Below are 19,148 nucleotides of genomic sequence, written 5' to 3' on the forward strand. Positions count from 1 at the left end.
GACTGAAGCTCCACGGGCACCCTCTGGTTTCGGGCTCCTAACCGCGAGCTCTTCTACATGCCCAGGGCGCCTGCCAACGCGCAGCCCGCCTTTCCTGCACCCCACATCTCACTCGGGAGCCTCCTGCACGTTGCCCCCCATTTTGGCCCACGTCGGAATCGGCCGCTGTGTTCTCTGGCCTGGCCCAGGAGCCTCCCGGCTTTGACTTTTCCCCTGGCCCTTTCCAGCTTCCGAGACCATCTTGCTTATTTCTTTGGTTTCTGAGTCTGTGATCTGTCTCTCCCTGCTGGGATGTAGATGTCCTGAGAGCAGGGACCTCTGTCCTGGTCGCTGCTGGGACCCCACTTCCTAGAACAAAACCGGCACATAGTAGGTGCTCACTACGTAAGTGCCAACCGAGTGAATCCACGCCCAAGGTGGTTGTGAGCTCAGACGGAGTGTTTCCTTCCTATCAGCCTACCTGCTCTCTGATGCTGACACCCCGACTGGGACCCCTCTCCGTGCATCACCGCTGCTGCCAGAGGGCAAAGGACACTTGGGGCCCAAGCCCTAGGGCACTGGGACTCGAGTTTTGTCTTTTATTTTATTTTTTAGGATTAATTTATTTATTTATTTATTTATTTATTTATTTATTTGAGAGAGAGAGCAGGGGGAGGGGCAGAGGCAGAGGGAGAAGCAGGCTCCCCATTGAGCAGGGGGCCCGATGCGGGACTCGATCCCAGGAGCCTGGGATCATGACCTGAGCCGAAGGCAGATGCTCAGCCACTGAGCCACCTGGGCATCCCTGGGGTTTCTTCGTATGATGTTCAGAGTGTGAACTTCTTGGGATGTGCCAGGCGACCCTCTGGGCCCAGAAGCAAAAGAAGGTGAACAAAAGTAAGATCCTACCTCCCGGATACTGGAAATGTAGAGCCTGAGATAAGACAGGTAGAAAAACGCAGGCGAGGCAGCGTGGACTGAGCTCCTACTGTGGTGGGGGCGCTCTGCAGACATTGTCGCACGGAACCCTCAGGGGATCAGTAGCTCTTCGATGGAGGATGGGATAAATCCTCATGCAGTCCCTGCACGGTGGGGATCCTGGCCTCCATTCCACAGGTGGGGAAGGTAAGGGGTGCGGGGGCACTGACCCAGAGGGAAAGGTTTGGACCTGGGGAGGGGGAGTTCCTGAGGGGTGGGGGCTTCAGTGAGCTCAGGCGGGGAGGCGGGGAGGCAGGGAGGAGGGCAGGCCATGGGATCAGAAGGTGCTCGGTTTTCCTGGGGGACACAGGGCAGTGTAAGGAAGGAGGGAGGGAGCTGACGAAGGAGGGTGGCCGGGGCCAGACCCTCGTTATTTGCTTCAGCACCATGATGGCAGTGTGGGGCGAGAGAGGGAAGTATGGGGTTGCAGGTGAACCCCGGAAACTTTCCAGGACTGGATGCTGGGGTGGGTAGGGAGCCTCTCTGAGGGGCTCCGGGGGGAGGGAGAGAGGGGAGCTGGAGAGTCTGCCCAGAAAATGGTGTGAGTTGGAGGGATTTGAATCCGGAGACTTGAGTTTGCAGGGCCAGGAAGCAGTGGCCCCCCTGCTTTGAATGCGAAGTGGCAGGAGCTCTGGGCTTCGGGGTTGCTGGACCCGGCCTGGGGCTCCGGTTCCGCATTCTGGACTGTGACCTTCGTCCACCAGGTGTGCAGCTGAGTGCAGGTTCTTCGTGGGTGGGACAACAGGGATTCCCATTATTAAGGGGCCCGATGTCCCAACGCATGTGATGAACCCAGTACAGTGGCCAGCATGGTCTCAGCGCTCGGTGGGGATTAGTTTCCATGTTCCCCTAAACCCTCTCGCACCCCAAGGGGAAGCCCGACCCGAGAGTTTGTAAACCGAATTGCTGACGGAGGCCGGGCTGATCCTACATGGGGACCATGGGGAAAGGTGTAGCCTTAACATTGTTTTCAAGAGAGGCTAGAAATATGGACTTTTTAAAAAAGATTTTACTCATTTATTTGAGAGAGAGAGAGAGAGGGAGCAGGAGCAGAGGGAGGGACAGAAGAAGACCCCCGCTGAGCAGGGAGCCCGATGCAGGACTTGATCCCAGGACCCCTGGGATCACGACTTGAGCTAAAGGCAGAGCTTAACCTACTGAGTCCCCGGGTGCCCCCAAAAATATGAATTTTTGCTACAGTGTGAGGATCCCCCTCTTCTCCGGATAAGATATCCGTGGGCCCCAGGCCTGCCAGTCTGCAACCCCTCTGTAGAGCCCCTGGCTGATGAGATTTGGGAGGGCCCTTGAGGTTGGGGTGGGAGTGTGGGGAGGTGGAGTGGGGAGGGGGCGGGGCGGATCCGTCCAGGGTGTTTGGGGCAGTGAGTGTTAACTGACAAGTGAGGGAGGGAGAAAAGCTTTGTTGACCTGGTCAAGGTCACAGTCAGTTCCAGCGCCGGAAGCAGCGAGGCCTGGGGTCTGGCCTTGGCTCAGGCCGAGGCTGCTGTGTGACTCAGGGCAAGCCCCTCGCCGTCTCTGAGCCTCTGTGACAGGAGGGAAGGGCTCTGTCAACAGGCCTGGCTCTCCTGGCTTCAGGGACGGGGCCTGGAGCAGAAGGTGGGGGCGCACTGTGGGTCCTGGGAACAGCACGAGGTCTAATCTGCTGTTGACATTCCTCTGGGTCTAGGGGCTTGGGTTTCTCCTGACCCGTGTGATCCCCGGCCCCTGTGCAGGCGGGCGCTGGGTTGGGGCACTTGGTGCATGTCACTCTGGGGTGGATTAGGGTCTCCGGGGCCCGGGGATTGGGGGTGCTGAGAAGCGGGGAGATTGGGGCAGGGCTGAAGGCCAGCTGCCAGCTGCGGGTTCTTCTCCCTTTGGAGTCTATTTGTGGGACCAGACTGGGCCCTGGAAATCCCCATCACTCATACGCTAACTGAGCACCTACCATGAGCCCAGGGTAGACAGGAAACGAACCATCTGCCCTCTCTCACCACTGTTATCCCCAGTGAACAGAGGGGTAAACTGAGGCTTGGAGAGAGAGAGGACACACAGCTATTGATGATGGTGGAATTTGTTTTGTTGTCATTGTTTTTAAAATTTTATTGAAATTCAATTAATTAACATGTAATATTGGTCTCAGAGGTAGAGGTCAGCGATTCACCCGTCTTACATAACACCCTGTGCTCATGACATCACGTGCCCTCCGCCATGCCCATCCCCCAGCCACCCCGTCCCCCCCCTCAGTTTGTTTCCTATGATTGAGAGTGAGATCATGTGACAATTGTCTTTCTCTGATTGACTTATTTCACTGAGAATAATATCCCCTGGTTCCATCCACGATGATGCAGATGGCAGGCTTTCGTATTTTTGATGGCTGAGTAATACTCTGTCGTGTGTGCACCGCGTCTTCTTTATCCGTCAGCCGTTGATGGACATCTGGGCTCTTTCCACAACCTGGCCGCTGTGCACACTGCTGCTGTGAACACCGGGGTGCAGGTGCCCCTTCGGTCACTACATCTGTACCTTTGGGGTAAATCCCTAGTAGTACAATTGCTGGGCCGCAGGGCAGCTCTGTTCTTAACTTCTTGAGGAACGTCCGCACTGCTTTCCAGAGCGGCTGCACCAGCGTGCGATCCGATGCCGGGGTCTGAATTCTGGGGAGCCAGGTGCTCGAGCCTGCACATTGAATGCCCACGCCGTCACGTGACCGACACTGGGGGCAGAACCCGAGAGGGATGGACGCTGAAAAGGGGCATGGCCGGGGCTCTCCGACCTGACCTGGGCTCTCCCACCTGATCTGGGCTCTCCCACCTGTCCCGGGCTCTCTCACCTGACCTGGGCTCTCTCACCTGACCCGGGCTCTCTCACCTGACCTGGGCTCTCTCACCTGACCTGGGCTCTCTCACCTGACCCGGGCTCTCTCACCTTCCCTGGGCTCTCTCACATGACCCAGGCTCTCTCACCTGTCCCGGGCTCTCTCACCTGTCCCGGGCTCTCTCACCTGACCTGGGCTCTCCCACCTGTCCCGGGCTCTCTCACCTGACCTGGGCTCTCTCACCTGACCTGGGCTCTCTCACTTGACCCGGGCTCTCTCACCTGTCCCGGGCTCTCTCACCTTCCCTGGGCTCTCTCACCTGACCCGGGCTCTCTCACCTGTCCCGGGCTCTCTCACCTTCCCTGGGCTCTCTCACCTGTCCCGGGCTCTCTCACCTGACCTGGGCTCTCTCACCTGTCCCGGGGCTCTCTCACCTGACCTGGGCTCTCTCACCTGACCCGGGCTCTCTCACCTGACCCAGGCTCTCTCACCTGTCCTGGGCTCTCTCATCTTCCCTGGGCTCTCTCACCTGATCCAGGCTCTCTCTCCCACCTGTCCCGGGCTCTCTCACCTGACCTGGGGCTCTCTCACCTGACCCAGGCTCTCTCACCTGTCCCGGGCTCTCTCACCTGACCTGGGCTCTCTCACCTGACCCAGTCTCTCTCACCTGTCCCGGGCTCTCTCACCTGACCCAGGCTCTCTCACCTGACCCGGGCTCTCCCACCTGTCCCGGGCTCTCTCACCTGACCTGGGCTCTCTCACCTTCCCTGGGCTCTCTCACCTGACCCAGGCTCTCTCACCTGTCCCGGGCTCTCTCATCTTCCCTGGGCTCTCTCACCTGACCCGGGCTCTCCCACCTGTCCCGGGCTCTCTCACCTGACCTGGGCTCTCTCACCTGACCTGGGGCTCTCTCATCTGTCCCAGGCTCTCTCACCTGTCCTGGGCTCTCTCACCTGACCCAGGCTCTCTCACCTGTCCCAGGCTCTCTCACTGTCCTGGGCTCTCTCACCTGACCCGGGCTCTCCCACCTGTCCCAGGCTCTCTCACCTGTCCCAGGTTCTCTGCTGAGCAGCGCCAGCTCCCAGGGTGTCCCCAGGCTGGGTTCTGCACATCCATGGCTGACGAGGGGCCAAAAGAGAGACCTCACTGGTCTGCGAAGACAGCTTCTCCTTGAGCTGCGCCTCCAGCAAAGGCCTCGGGCTGCCGACCCTCGCCGGCCCTCGCCGACCCTCCTTATCAGGCCAGGAGTCAGCGACGAGGAAAGGGGGAAGTCTCCGGTGGAGGCCCGCAGGAGGACGGCAATGCTGCCGCCGAGCCTCAGTCTCCCCACCTCACACACCACGGTGGGATCAGATGAACTGCCCAGCGCACCCGCCTCATTCATTCACGCAGGACGCCGGGCCTCTTCCGGGACCTGAGATCATAAGGGACAACGTTGATTATACTCACTCAGCGCCAGGCCCCGGGTTGAGAGCTCTGCACTCACGACCTCTTTGGCTCCACACGGGACCTCCAAACGGTAGACACCGTCTCAGGCCCCCCGTGCAGAGAAGGCATGGAAGGGTCGGTCCTCCGCGGCACAGCTGGGGTTCAAGCCCGGGTCAGCCTGGAGGCAGAGCCCAAACCCCAGGCAGCCCTTAACCCTTGACCTGGTTCTCGGTCCTGGACACCAGGGGTGGGAACGAAATTCTAGACTCATTCTTTCGTGGGCCTGCTGGATGGAAAGCTCCATGGAGCCAGGGGCGGCACCTGGTAGGTACTGAGGAGACGAAGGCACGAGTGGGTAAGCAGCCGCCCAGGCCCAAGGTGGCCAGGGCCACTGGAGGAGACCCCGAGGGCCTTGGGGCAGGTGCTGGGCCCGGGAACCCTCTGCTTCGTGGCAATCTGCCTGGCCTCTCCACTACCCAGGCTCCTCTGGGGCTTGCAGGGTCCGTGGAGATGGGCCGGTGGCGGGTTCCAGGAGGCCTCGGATAGAATATCAGTGCTTGAGCCCTTGAAAATCTGATCTCGCCCCAGCCCACCTCCCCAAGGTTCTCCCCAGACCATCAATCAGCAGTGAGACACGATCGTATTTTATAGCCAGGCCAGGGTGGGGGGTGGCATGAAACCCAAGCCCCCGTTCCTCCTGCCTGCTGAGGGGGATCAAGGCAGTCCCAGCAGAGCCTTAACTCTTTGTGGCCCTGTTCCTGCCAGCTGTGGGTCCAGCTCATCTGTCCCACAAGCCCCTGCCAAACAGAGTGCCTCGGGGGTGATGGAGTGATGTACGGAGAGGAGGGTGCGAGTTCTGGGGTCTTGACTGCTCCTAGGGGCCTGCGGAAGGCCTGTGGATCAGAGTATGGTTCTGGCCCAACACTTGGGAAGCGCTGGCCCTGGCTCAAGGCCTACCCGCCGTGGCTGTGTGACGTCAGGCAGGTTGCATCCCCTCTCTGGGCTCAACTCCTCAGCTCCTGCCCTGGGATCCTAACAGCACCTCCCTATCTTCCGAGGGGTCGTCCTATTACCTTCAACATGGGTGACATGCGGTTCTTGGCCTTGGGTCCCCCTGTCTTTATAACTGGGTCCTCGTATCCATAGTAAGAGGCCCTTGCCTCTCCTAGGGACTGTCCAGGTCGCCGTGGAGCCCAATCTTGTCATCTCCTGAACAAGTGTGATATCAACTTGCCTCATTGTCTTGGGTGGAGCTGGAGTCATCGCCAGGGCTGCCCCGGGAGGGGCTGAGCGCCCTGTCGCTGAGGGGCATTCAAGCAGACTGGTGGCTGTGAGGCCAAAGAGGCATCTTGGGGGAGGGGTGAGCTAGGTGGCCCTGAAGGCCCCTCCCAGGGCTGCTGGGGGGTGGGGTAGGGGGTAAGGGGGCCAGGGAGGTGCTCTTCTGGTCTCCAGTTACCAGCTCCTGGAATCACATAGGTCATTTTGAGGAGGAGGGAGCTCCTCCTCAGGTGGATGAGCCTCTGGGGATGCGGGTGTCACGCCAACAGCTGGATGTGCTGGGTTGATGGATGGCTGTTAGAAAATCAATTTTCTGAAGCCCACTCAGTGGGGTGGGCAGGCAGGCCTTGGGGAGGCTCGGGCCAGCCCCAGGAGGGGCTCTGTGCCCGGCAGGTGGGCCGCAGCCCCCACTCCTCCGCAGATCCAGGGCCCCATCACCTCCCTCCTGCTCTTCCCCAGGCTGTGCCTCGGGCTTGGAGACACCTCCCCTGTCCCCTTCCTGGCCTCCTGGGGGGTGGGGTGGGGTGGGGAGGGGAACAAGCGCCCAAGCCCCAGGCAGGTGTGGAGCCCCCGGGCACCTCGTCCCAACTCTAACTTCTAACTGGCTGTGTGAGCTCTCTGGGACTCAGTTTCCCTATCTGTAAGCTGAGGAAGTTGGGCTACATTTCTCCTCATTTCCCAGGCTGCTCCTCCTAATGCATCGGGTCTCCGTGTAAACATGAGAGAGACACCCCTGCCCTCCAACCACTGCATCGCCTAAGGCCCCCCGCACGCGGATCCCCAGCAACTTGATCTGTGCCTGTCCCTCCCACCAGAAGGTCAGCTCCAGGAAGGCAGGGGCTGTGTGTAAGGGGACACTGGCATAGCTCCGGGGCCGACATAGCGCCGGGCACACAGTAGGTCCTCAATAAACGCTTGCAGAATGAATGAATCAGTGGCAGGCCCTCTGCTTGGAGCTAGGGAGGCTCAAGAAATCAATCATCAGCTTCTGTCCCCAACACGCCACAGTCTGATGGGGACGGGGTGGGGGGTGGCCTCAGGGTATTTGAATTCTGGACAGTAGATGGTGAAGCAAGTCCAGGAAGGGGGAAGGAGGGAGGTGGCCTGGGGCGCAGGGTGGGATGAGGATCTCTGCCTCTGGCCTAGGGTTTGGCAGGAACCTGGAAGTTCTGTCCTGGAAGTGGGACCTGGGGTGACGTCCCTCCCACCGTGCCAGAGCTCCCCCCGACCGCCCCGCACCCCCAGCTTTCATTCAGAGCCTTTAGCATTTGCTGGAGGCCATGGGATGAGGCACAGCATATAGCGCCAGATGCTCAGGTTCAAATCTCAGCTCCCGCCGCCTTGCCGGGTGACCCTAGGGCAAGCTGTTAATCCTTTCACACCCCATCTGTGGCCCTGTGGGGGTGGAGGGTGAGGGGGTGGTGAGCCACAGCAGATCGTGGGTAAACACTCAGCAGGCCTTGTGTCTGGCACATAGTCAGCACTCAGCAGTCCTGTCTCCATGATCAAAAGGACAACGGTACCCATATCTCAGCAGGGAGCAGTGAGTCCCAGAGAGAGGTCCGGCGCTTGCGTAACATCGAGTGGAGCGCCCCACTAAGGTGCACACGGGGATGGAGGGTGTCAGACCAGAAGGAGCCCGCTCTGTCCCATTTCCTTGCTCTTGGCTGGGCTGTTCAGATGCTCCAGTGCAACCCCGCCTCTGCTTTTGACAAACCCCGGGGCGGGTGGGACAGGGAGCTAGAGGGACCTGATTTAGAGGCTCGAGGCCCCTCCATCCCTCCGGGGGAGCAAGGGAGGGGAACGCTGTGGCCTGGCCCCGGCTGGACGGGCGGGCGGAGGCAGAGGGCTGGTTGCCGACGACGAAGGCTGTGCGGGAAGCCACCACTGGTGTCTCCTGACCAGCGACTGCGACAGGCAGCTGGAGTTGGGGACAGTGCTACAGAAAGTCTTCCCTCCTTCTCTCTCTTTTTCTTCTTAAAAAAAAAAAAAAGAAGAAAGAAATGAAAGAAAGAAAGATAGAAAAAAATCTCCAACAAACAACCAATCTCCCATGACTTGGAAAAATGGCCTGAATCCCATGTCTGGCTCCAGAACGTTTTATGGCCCTTTGCAGCCGAGGATGTGAAGCCTCCTGTGACATGAGCCCTCTGTTCCTAGGCCCTGGCCGGGGAGGGCCCATCCATCTTCCCCAGCTGGCGGCCGCGTGTGGGAAAGGCCCCCGCTGCAGGGGGGCGGAGGGAGGGGGCGACACCTGTCGCTCTCACTCTTCCTAAGCTGGTCATTCCAGGCCGTCGTGGAGGCGGTGTTGGGGGAAGGCACTGGGGGGCCCTCTGGCGCCCTTGCCGGCTCTGAGCACCACTGACACAGCCCAGGGTGACGAGGCTGTGATAAGAGCGAGGGTCCGTCCCGGGCCTGGGCTTTTTGGCTGCTGTGCTCTGCTGCTCTCCGACCAGACAGGGAGAGGTGGCAGATCTTGCAGAGTGTCCCCAGAGAGGAATGGAGCCAAGCCCAGGCCTGGTGGGGGAGGCAGGCAAGCTGGGAGGGCGCAGTCAGGATGCAGTGTGGAGCCCCGCAGTGAGGGCAAGAGCAGGCCGGGCTGAAGCAGCAGCGTCCCTAAGCACAGCAGGGCTGCGCATGTCTGGGGAACGGACGTTGTGTAGGATATGAGGCTGGGAGGGCAGCATCTCGAGGGCGCCGGGGACAGGGACAGGGCTGTGCTCACAGGGACAGGGCCATGCGCTGCTCTCAAGGTGATGGCAGTCACCGCAGGGCCTGAAGGAGACCCGCATTGCACAAAGACCCTCTCCGCTGTGGGGATGGAGGAGGGATGGAGGCTGGCTGCGGGCTCCATGAAGGGTCCAGGCAGGGTCCATGAAGCCAGAAGAGCATCCTAGCTCGAAGGCAGGGAGGGGAGCGGACTGAGAACCATCCCCGGGGTGAGACACACCTGGGCTCACGCCCAGCCCCGATGCTCCAGGCAGTGTCCTCTTGGCTCGGGCCTCAGTTTCCCCACTTTTTTAGCGAGGGAGTTGGAGGACCGCAGAGCGACCCAGCTACTCCCCAGCTGCGCTGTTCATCAGCGATGGGACTGGGCATCTTATGCCTCTGAGCCTGTTTCCCCGTTTGTAAGGCTCCCGACGTCCAAGGGCGTGGGGAGCCCTGACTGAGCACGGGTGAGGTGACCCCCACTGGCGGGCACGCCCTGGGCGATCGATGACGGGATCGTTCCTCTGCTTAATCCCCCGCCCAGGTTCTAAGTGCTCCGTGTTTGTGCTTGCTGTCACTGGGGCTGGCTGGGGAAAACCGGGGGGCAGCGAGGGAGGTGGTGCCTGCGGGGGCCCTGGGTGGGGCGGACGGGAGGGCCGGGTGCTGCGGGGGCCACTCGGGTTTCAGAGGTCCTGGGACCTGCAGAGCTCCTAGGATTTTCCCAGGCCGGGGCGGCAGGCAGCTGGAAGCCATCCGTCCCAGGGAAGGAGAGAGGATCAGGGGTCTTGCCAAGGTCTTTCGCTGGGAACGAGAACTTGGGAGGGGGGCAGATTCCTCTATCCAGTCTGGAAAGATGAAACCTTTCTGCCCAGGCAGCTGCTCGAGGGGATGCCAAGAACCCAACAGGCCTGACCGCCCCCCACCCCGCCCCGCGCTCCCCTGGGCCCGTGTCAGGCTTGGCGGGGGGCCCTCTTGGAGCCCCGACAGCCCCGGAAGCCGGGAGGCGGGCTTGGAATCCGCCACCTTCTGTGCCCCAACAGCCCCCGGCGTAGACCCGCCCTGGGTGGTGGCGGACTGAGGGTGCCGCCCCGGGGTGCTGAGGTCCCTCCTGGTTAGCTGGGGTGCCACAGCCTGAGACCCGGAGGTAAGGGGGGCGGCCCCGAGGCTCCGTGAGAGCCTCACTTGGGAGCCAGCCGAAGTGGGGAGCCCAAGTTCAAGTCCATCTCGGGGTCAGTGTTATCTGCTCGGCAAGGTGGTGAAGCTTGCAGACGCTACGTGGGAAGCACCAGCACCTAGTAGGTGCTTTGGCTGCTAATTATGTTACTGGAGGGGGCACAGGCCCAGACTGCCTGCCTGGTTCACATCCCAGCGCAGCCGTTTCCTCCTCGTTAATTAATGACCGTTCCCGGGCCTCGACCTCGCGATGCTCCACGCTCAGGACACAGCCTGGCAGTGCGCTCAGCCCTCCACAAGCGCTCGGGGTCATTATTATGATTGTTGCTACCAACAGCATGTGACTACTTTGAGCCCCGATCTGCAGAATGAGAACATTCTTTTTTTTTCTTGCCAACCCTAATAACAGTAACAGCTGCTACCCACGCCTTGCCTTCTGAGCCCCCGGTGCCCTGCCCGGCGACTTACTGTATCTGTGGGAGTCTGCTCACCTCCCTGGAACACGATGATTTACTGTCCCCATTTCGACAGGTGAGGAAGGAGAGACCCTGAGATTCGTAGAGACTCCCCTAAGGCCTCACAGCCAGTAAGTGCCGGGGAGAAGAGATTTCCGGCCCACCTCGCAGCTCGCCAGGAGCAAGCTCACAGGCCATCTCCGGGTGAAGGAGACGGACTAGGATACAGTAGGGAGAGCACTGGAGGGGGAGTCGGGAACCCAAAGTCTTGTGCCCACACACTGTGTTTAACCTTTCTGAGCCTCTGTCTTCTCTTGGTTACAGTAGAGGTGTTACCACGGGTACTGTGTGGACTTGGGGTGAGCCTTCGTTGAAACCATGTCTGGCACAAAGGTGGAGCGCCGCTGACGGTAGAGTGTAGGGGGTTTGTGCTGTTGACGGTATTGCTGGGTTTTCTATCAGCGTCAGTGGTGGGCTACGTAGTAGGAGGTGCCGTAGTGGGGATGGTTTTTGCTCTTGTTGACGATGGTGCTAGGGTGTTGGAGATGGTCTTACTCGTGTGACTGAGGGGCGGGGTTGGTAGTGATAATGCTCTTGTTATTGGTGTCGGAGTGGGTGGTGGTGATGCTGGTGGTGTTGATGGTGTTGGTGTCAACACTGTGACTGGTGGCGGTGTCGTTAGGGGCGGTATTATCGGTACCTGGTCCTCGTGTTGAGATTATTCTTCGTGTCGTTACCAGGAGTCGTGATGTTACCGTTGGCAGTGTCGGTGCCACTATTACTTCTGGTGGTATTGGTGTTGGCGGTGGCGAGGCTAACATTATTACCGGTGGTGCCAGATGGTGTTGGTGCTGACAATCTTATTAGTGGTGTTGGTGTTAATGGGGGTGTCGACGTTGTTCCTGACGAAGTTGGTGTTGATGGTGGTGCTAACAAGATTACTGGTCTTGGGGATCCCTGGGTGGCTCAGCGGTTTGGCGCCTGCCTTTGGCCCAGGGCGCGATCCTGGAGTCCCGGGATCGAGTCCCGCGTCGGGCTCCTCGCACGGAGCCTGCTTATTCCTCTGCCTGTGTCTGCCTCTCGCTCTCTAGGTCTATCATAAATAAATAAATAAATAAATAAATAAATAAATAAATAAATAAATATTTTTTAAAAAAAGAAAAAAGATTACTGGTATTGCTGTGGGTGTTGGTATTACGTTGTTACTAGTAGTGTTGGTATTGATGTTGATGGTGTTAACGTGATTACTGGTATCGGTGTGGGTGTTGTTACTGGTGGTGCTGGTATGATGAGGATGGTGATGCTAACCTCGTTCCTAGTAGTGGTGGCGTTGGTGGTAAGGATAACGTGAGCACTAATGTTATTGTTGGTTTGGGTGCTAACACTGTTACTGGCATTGGTGGTGTTGGTCTGGATGACGGAAGGACTAACACAATTACTGCTGCTGGTGGTGGTGGTGGTGACGTGGCTAACATGATTACTGGTGCTGGTGGTGGTCCCGACATCGTCGCCGGTGGTGGGGTTGCTGGTGGTAGTTTGGGGGCGGCTGTCGTCTGGGTCTAGCACCCAGCACACCTGGCTGACACGATACCATGGTCAATGACTCCTCGGCGACTCCAGCCGGACTTTCCTCAAGGAGCCTGTGCCCTGCAAACATGCCTGTGTGCCTTGGCATCTGCCTTTCTTTGCCTTGCCTTGTTCTCGTTTTGAAAAGCTCCAGCCTGGATTGGAAACGCATTTGCTCACAATTCAGGCAGGTTAGGGAGGGATCATGGTGCCTGCCAGGCCACGAGCAGAGAGCGGGGGTGACATGAGGCAGGGGCGAGCGAGCGGAAGGCAGGGTCCTCAGAGCCTTTCCCACGGGGGCTGATCCCGCCCTTCCCCTCCCTTTCCTCAGGCCTTTCCTCCTTCCTCCCCATCTTTATTCTCTCTCTCTTTTTTTAAAGATCTATTTATTGGGGCACCCGGGTGGCTCAGCGGTTGAGCGCCTGCCTTTAGCTCAGGGGTCCTGGGGTCGAGTCCCGCATTGGGCTCCCTGCATGGAGCCTGCTTCTCCCTCTGCCTGTGTCTCTGCCTCTCTCTCTCTGTGTCTCTCATGAATAAATAAATAATATTAAAAAAGATATCTAAAGATGTATTTATTTATTTTGGAGAGAGAGTGAGAGAAAGAAATAGAGAGAGCAAAGGAGAGGGGCAGAGGGGGAGGGAGGGAAGCAGACTCCCCGCTGAGCGTGGAGCTGGATGCGGGGTTCCGTCTCACAACCCCAAGATCACGACCTGAGCCACAATCAAGAGCTGGACGCGGGGATCCCTGGGTGGCTCAGCGTTTTGGCGCCTGCCTTTGGCCCAGGGCGCGATCCTGGAGTCTCAGGATCGAGTCCCGCGTCGGGCTCCCAGCGTGGAGCCTGCTTCTCCCTCCTCCTGTGTCTCTGCCTCTCTCTCTCTCTCTCTCTCTATGTCTATCATAAATAAATAAATAAATCTTAAAAAAAAAAAAAGAGCTGGACGCTTCACTGACCGGGCCACCCAGGCGCCCCACACCCTCCTTCATTCTCAAACTCACTTACTCAGCAGAGATGGGCTAGGGACCTGGGTGCTGGGCCCTGAGTGAGCCCCTGAGGTACTGTGATGAACAACACTGTCTTGGCCCGTGAGTCCCTTGAGAGCAGGAGCCTGCTCACTGGGTTCATCACAGCCTTCCCAGCACCTGTTGAATGAATGAATGAGTACATGAATGAATGCACAGATGAACTCCCTTTGCTCACGGAGCGCACAGTCAGGCCAGACGATCAGCAGGTGCAGGGGCTTGGCTGTGGGTGTTAAGGGATGTCCTAAAATCCTCACAGAGCCTAGCATGTCGGTGCTGGAAGGGGACCGAGAGGTTGTGCAGCCCGGTTCCCAAACTGGGTTCCTCAGAGCCCTGGGGCTCCCCCTGCGGCATCTCTGGGCAGGAGGGGGGCCCCGGCCTCGGGCACAGCAGCACCTCTCTTGCCGGCTTTATCCATGTGGGTTCTGGGTGGGAACGTTTCAAAACGCAGACCTTGGCCTGTCTTTACCGTCAATGGCTGCTGGTTGTTTTAAAGGTAAAGATAAAACTCCCTACTGCTGCCGGCAGGGATGTATCAGCCGTGGGCCAGCCCCCAGAGCCTTTGATCCCCACCACATACCAGCTGTCCCTGGCTCACGGTATCCCCGAAGGAGTCATGCCCTGTCCCACCTGCACTGCTCCCACCTTTCGGGCCACCAGGCCCGGCCCTGACTTCTGGGGAAGCCCACCCTGATTCCCTGTCACACCCAGTTGTGGTACCTGGACCTGCCCCTTGGGTCTGTTCACTGCTTGGTCCCACTTGGTCCCATGAAATCCTTTAACGTCTGCCCTCCCCACAGACCCTCAGTCTCCCGGGAGGTGCTTGGTGAGCACCGTGGGGTAAAACCAGCTGGTCCAGCCCTCTTGGGTTGTGGATGGAGGGGTGAGGCCCAGAGAGGGATGTGGCCTGTTGTGCAGCATGTCAGTGACAGAGGTGGCCTGGGTCCTCAGTCTCCTGCCCCCCTCCCCGCCCCCTATGACCTCTTCCATCTTCCCTGGGCACAGCTCCGTATTCCCTGCCTTAATCCCTGCACTTCCTGAACACTCCCCAGAACATCTGTAGGCTGCGATGGCCATGGGAAGCTGGCAGTGGTCTCATCTTCCCCTTGGGGGCAGGAAGTGCAACCCCCACCCCTGGCAGCCCCAGCTCTGGTCACTTGGCCTGGACCCCTCTCATCTAAGCCCCAGCCTGGGAAAGGCTCCCCTGGCCCCAGTGTGACATTCCTTACCCAGCCTTGCCAAGGGGCTCAGCTGGTGAAGGCTGGGATGGGGGGATGGTGGGTGGGTGGGGTGCTGGCATCCAGACCCACGGCGCGGGGGTGGGTGGGGGTATTTACGGGAACCAGCTTCCTGCCCCAGCTGCCCTCCCATCTCAGTCGCGATGGAGGTCCCAGATGCAAGAGGCGGTGAGGGTGGAGAGGGTTTGGCGCGGAGGCGGCTGGCGGCCAGGGTACGATGAATAATGACACCAGGAGGCCAGACCAATTCTGGGAAACACCCTTCCAAATCGATTCTCAGTGTGGCAAACCGGCGGGTGAAGTGGGGTCTCTCGGGCTCTTTGGAGCTTGCGGGCTGCGGTGCCTTCCCCTCGGTCCTGTGGGGCTGCCGTTCCCAGGGAGGCTCCGATACCCCCATCCGGGCCGCCCAGTTCCCCAGGCCTGGCGCCCGCCCCGTCTGCGTGGACGCGGCTGCAGCCAGCCAGCCAGAGACAACAACACAACAGCAGTGGTGATGTTGTTTGCTTGGCTCTTTCTCCCCTGCCGTGTCCCAGGAGGGATGTAGCGGGCTTGTTAATCCTGGCTTCCGTTGTGTTCCCACGTAGTAGGTACGCAGTACGTGTGGGTAGGATACACCGGGTACCCCGTCTGTCCTCATCGCGGCCCTGAGGAGTGCCCGAGTCTTACTGATTCCCCCTCCCTTTTTTTTTTCTGATTCCCATTTTGGAGATGAGGAAACCAAGCTGTCGCCCAAGGGCCTCTGGTGGGCGCGGGGCGGACCCGGGGCTTCTCACTGCAGACCCCACCGTCTGCGAGGGGGAAGTGGGGTCGCGCTGTGCCAGCAGCCGGGATAGAGTGTCTTTGAGACAGAAACTGTAGACGTGTGCCACGGGCTCCAGAACAAACAGGCAACCCACCAAGGAACACTTTCTAGTGTTTGCTTATTTTTTCTTCTGATTATTACAGTAAGACATGCTTATTAGAGAAAATACAGGGACACACAAAGAGGAAAATAAACACCACCACCCAGTGGCGCACGTTGCTACAGGGAAGGCAGCGGGGAGCCACGGAGAGGCTCTTATCCTGGGTTCCTATCTCTGTTCTGCGCCCGCGACAGGCTCTCCCCAACTCCCCGTGACTCAGTTTCCTCTTCTGTAAGACGGCGATAGTAACGCAACGTCGCTGGAAGATTTGTGGGAATAAGGTGATGATTGAAAAGCGCTTTCCGTAGGACGTGAGGTCGGAGCTCCAAGTTTCCCGGGGGGGGGTCACTATCTTAGGGGGGGAAGCTCCACTTTCCCCACCACCATCATCCCATCTGGAAGGTCATGCCGTAGGTGCTCGCGAGTCCCGCTTCACAGAACACTGCTCGGGGCACCCGGCTGGCTCGGTTGGTAGAGCGCGTGACTCCTGATGGCGCGGTCATGAGTTCGGGCCCCGCCGTGGAGTTAAGTGGAGATTACTTAAAAAAAAAATTGGAGAATAAAAATAAATTTGTCTTGAAATAATCATGGATCGCCAAGAAACCGCAAAGATAGGACGGGGAGGTTCTGTGTACGCTTTGCCCAATTCCCTGCAATGGTCTCAGCTTGTAACTACGGGACAGTGGTGGAAGAGCAAAGCCAAAAACCCGCCATAGGCGCACTGTGCTGTGTGGTTCTCATCACGTGCGTGGGGTCGTGCAACCACTATGGCGACAATCAAGGTACAGGACACAAGGATCTTCCTTGTGCTATGTCCACCTCTCTCTCACGCACCGGCCCCGACCCCGACCCCCCGGCCACCACGCATCTGTTCTCCATCTCTATAATTCTGGGTTATGTCGAAAATGTTATATAAATGGAATCATATATTATGTGACCTCTTTTTTTTTTTTTTTTTACACTCAGTATAGTTCTCTAGAGAGTCACCCATGTCATTGCCTGTATCGATACTTCATTCTTCCTTTTGCCCGAGGAACACGGACGTACCCCCTCTTTGTTTAACTGTTCACCCACAGAGGGATGGTTTGGTTGTTTCAAAGCTTTGGCCTGTTGCGAAGAAAGCTGCTATGAACATTCATGCACAGGTTTTTGCGTGGGCATCAGTTTTCATGTCTCTGGGATAAATGCCCAGGACGGTAATTGCTGGGTTGTACGGTACGTGTATATTTAGTTTTTAAAAGAGACTGCCAAACTATTTGCTGGAGCGGCTACACCACGTTACGTTCCCACCAGCCGTGTACGAGAGATTCAGTTTCTCCTCATCGTTACCAGCATTTCGTATCGTCACTATTGTTTATTTTAGCTGTTTGTAGTGATCGCTCATCGTGGTCTTTGCTTGCACTGCCCCGGTGACTGGTGGCGTTGAACACTTTTCCGCGGGCTTGCCTGCCCTTCCAAACCCTGATATTTTACCCGACGTCAGTCTTTGCTGCCTGTGTCGTTGCAAATGCTCCATAAACATCATTCATGGCGACCGCATAACCACTTCATCAGATTCGATTCCACTCTTCTCCCATTTTCCGTTATAAATCATACTGTGATGAGCATCACTGTGCATAAACCATGGTCCATATGCCACGTCGCTCCCCTAGAACAGATTTCTAGAAGTACAATTCCTGGATCAGAGAGTGTGGACTGTTGTCGAGGCTTTGCCGCCCATCACCAAGCTGTCCTCTGGGAGGACGGTTTTCCCCATAACCTCTTTTTCGACACCTGTTTTAGAGCACAGAGGAGCATAGAACATTCTCAAAAGGGGATCAGACCTCGGGGCCAGGCTTTTGGAGGTTAAATCCTGGCTCTGCCATCCACTTGCTGTGTGATCTTGGATAACTTACGCAACTTCTCTGAGCCTCACTTGCCTCCTATGTACAATGGGAGACATCAAAAACCCTTCCTGAGTGAGCTCCCGGCCCTGGGACAGAAGACTAAAGCAACACTTCAGGTTGTTGGCCTCACCTTGCCCCTAGCTCCTGTACCCCTTCCCCACGTCACCCCTGGCCTTTCTGCCACAGCTCAGATAGTCACACCGCTGAGACCTCCCAAATTTCCTTCCCCACCGGCCTCTCTGGAGGCCACTGTCTTGGCCATTAGCCAGACTTCACAGCTGAACTCTGAGTGACTAATGGAAGCTGATGGCTGAAAGGCCTCTCCGTTAATTGGGGCCTAATCAGAGGTGGCTGCAGCCACAGCTGGGCTGTGGGAAGGGTGCAGGCGGCAGGGCCGGACCCCCTGGCATCCCTCCTTCCACCGTTGCAGAAGAGGAGGTCCATGTCCCGGTCAGTTAGGGTCTTCATAGACCTTCACTTATTCATCCCTCAAAGAAATACAGGGCCAGCAACATGCCAGGTGACAAGGACACAGTTGCTAGCTACGTGGACGTGCAGCAGACAGCCACGTCCTGCCTTCACGGGGCTGACAGTCTAGAAGCAGAGGCGGAGGGTAACTGGTAGACGAGGCAATGTCAGCTGGGGACAAGTGCATGTGGATGATCAAGCAGGGAAGGGGGCAGACACTTCTGGGGAGGGCCTGGGACTATGCTTCAGGAAAGGCAACTTGAGCTGAGACCTTAAGGATGAGAAAGGGGGAGCCAAGCAAAGAGCTGAGGGAAGAGCATTCTAGGTAGAGGGAAGGGCAAATGCAAAGGCACAGCTTAGAGCCTGATTCAGAAACCGTGAGGTCAAAGCCAGACTCTGCATGACTTGCCAGGGGGCCGTGGATAAAGCCATCGGTGTCCTCATGGGGTCGGACTCACTCATCTTTCAGGCCTTAGCTATTGTGTAAATGAAGACTATGGGGGCCACAAAGTGGGGTGCTGGGAGGGGACGCTGGGTGCGGGGCGGCTCGGGGCGAGGCGGGGGAGTCCAGCCGGAGGCCTGCCGTCTGAGCTTCACACATCCCAGCTAATTGAATTAACTCTTAGCACTTCAGCAGCCAAAGCTCCCAGCTCCAGGTTTCTCACATTCTTCCAACCCTGGCAGTGATTTAGGAAAGGGGATTTCGTTTCTCCAAGGCGGATGGAAAAGGTCATTGGGTGGGTGAGGCACTTTGGGAGGTAGACCAGATGACTCTGGGAACGGCCCCCCCCCCCCCCCCCCCCCGCCAGGTGGAGATAAAGATAGGCAGGTGCAAAGCTGGGGTGAGAACCAGTGCTTCCCTCCTGTCCTCACCCCCCAGGAACTCCCAGGATGATGGGGAGAGAGAGCCCCTGCTTTGGGGAACTCCCTGTCTGATGGGAGAGACTCGGCGGACAGTGTCTGATGAGAGAGGTAGGGCACTTACCTGGGACAGTTCTCGGTCTGAATTTTAAACCGACAAACATAAAAACAGCAAGAAACTTATGGAAGAAATCATACCTGGTTGCTGAGGGCTCCGAGGCAGCACCGAAGGCGCCTTAGTTTGCCACGACTGTGGCAGGTGCTGGTTTGGGCCGGGTTGCTCACCCACCTGGGATCTGATCAGTCGTGGGGCACAAGGGCTTGAGAGAGCGGGCTCGGAGCCAGACTGCCTGGCTTTGTACCTGGCCCCAGTACCCGCGCTGTGTGACCTTGA

General features: G+C 58.2%; 1 long non-coding RNA gene across 1 annotated transcript; it reads right to left on the reverse strand.

Moving 5' to 3' along the window:
* Window positions 1-3,198: 3,198 nt before the first annotated feature.
* On the reverse strand, window positions 3,199-6,364 carry LOC112660634 (uncharacterized). The gene is made up of 3 exons (XR_003137105.3): window positions 6,271-6,364; window positions 4,817-5,183; window positions 3,199-3,667 (listed from the first exon to the last, which is right to left on the reverse strand). It is a non-coding gene; the product is annotated as an uncharacterized LOC112660634 (long non-coding RNA).
* Window positions 6,365-19,148: the final 12,784 nt, after the last annotated feature.

The sequence above is a fragment of the Canis lupus genome, chromosome 2 (assembly GCF_003254725.2).
Source record: "Canis lupus dingo isolate Sandy chromosome 2, ASM325472v2, whole genome shotgun sequence".
In the NCBI taxonomy this organism is placed as follows: domain Eukaryota; kingdom Metazoa; phylum Chordata; class Mammalia; order Carnivora; family Canidae; genus Canis; species Canis lupus.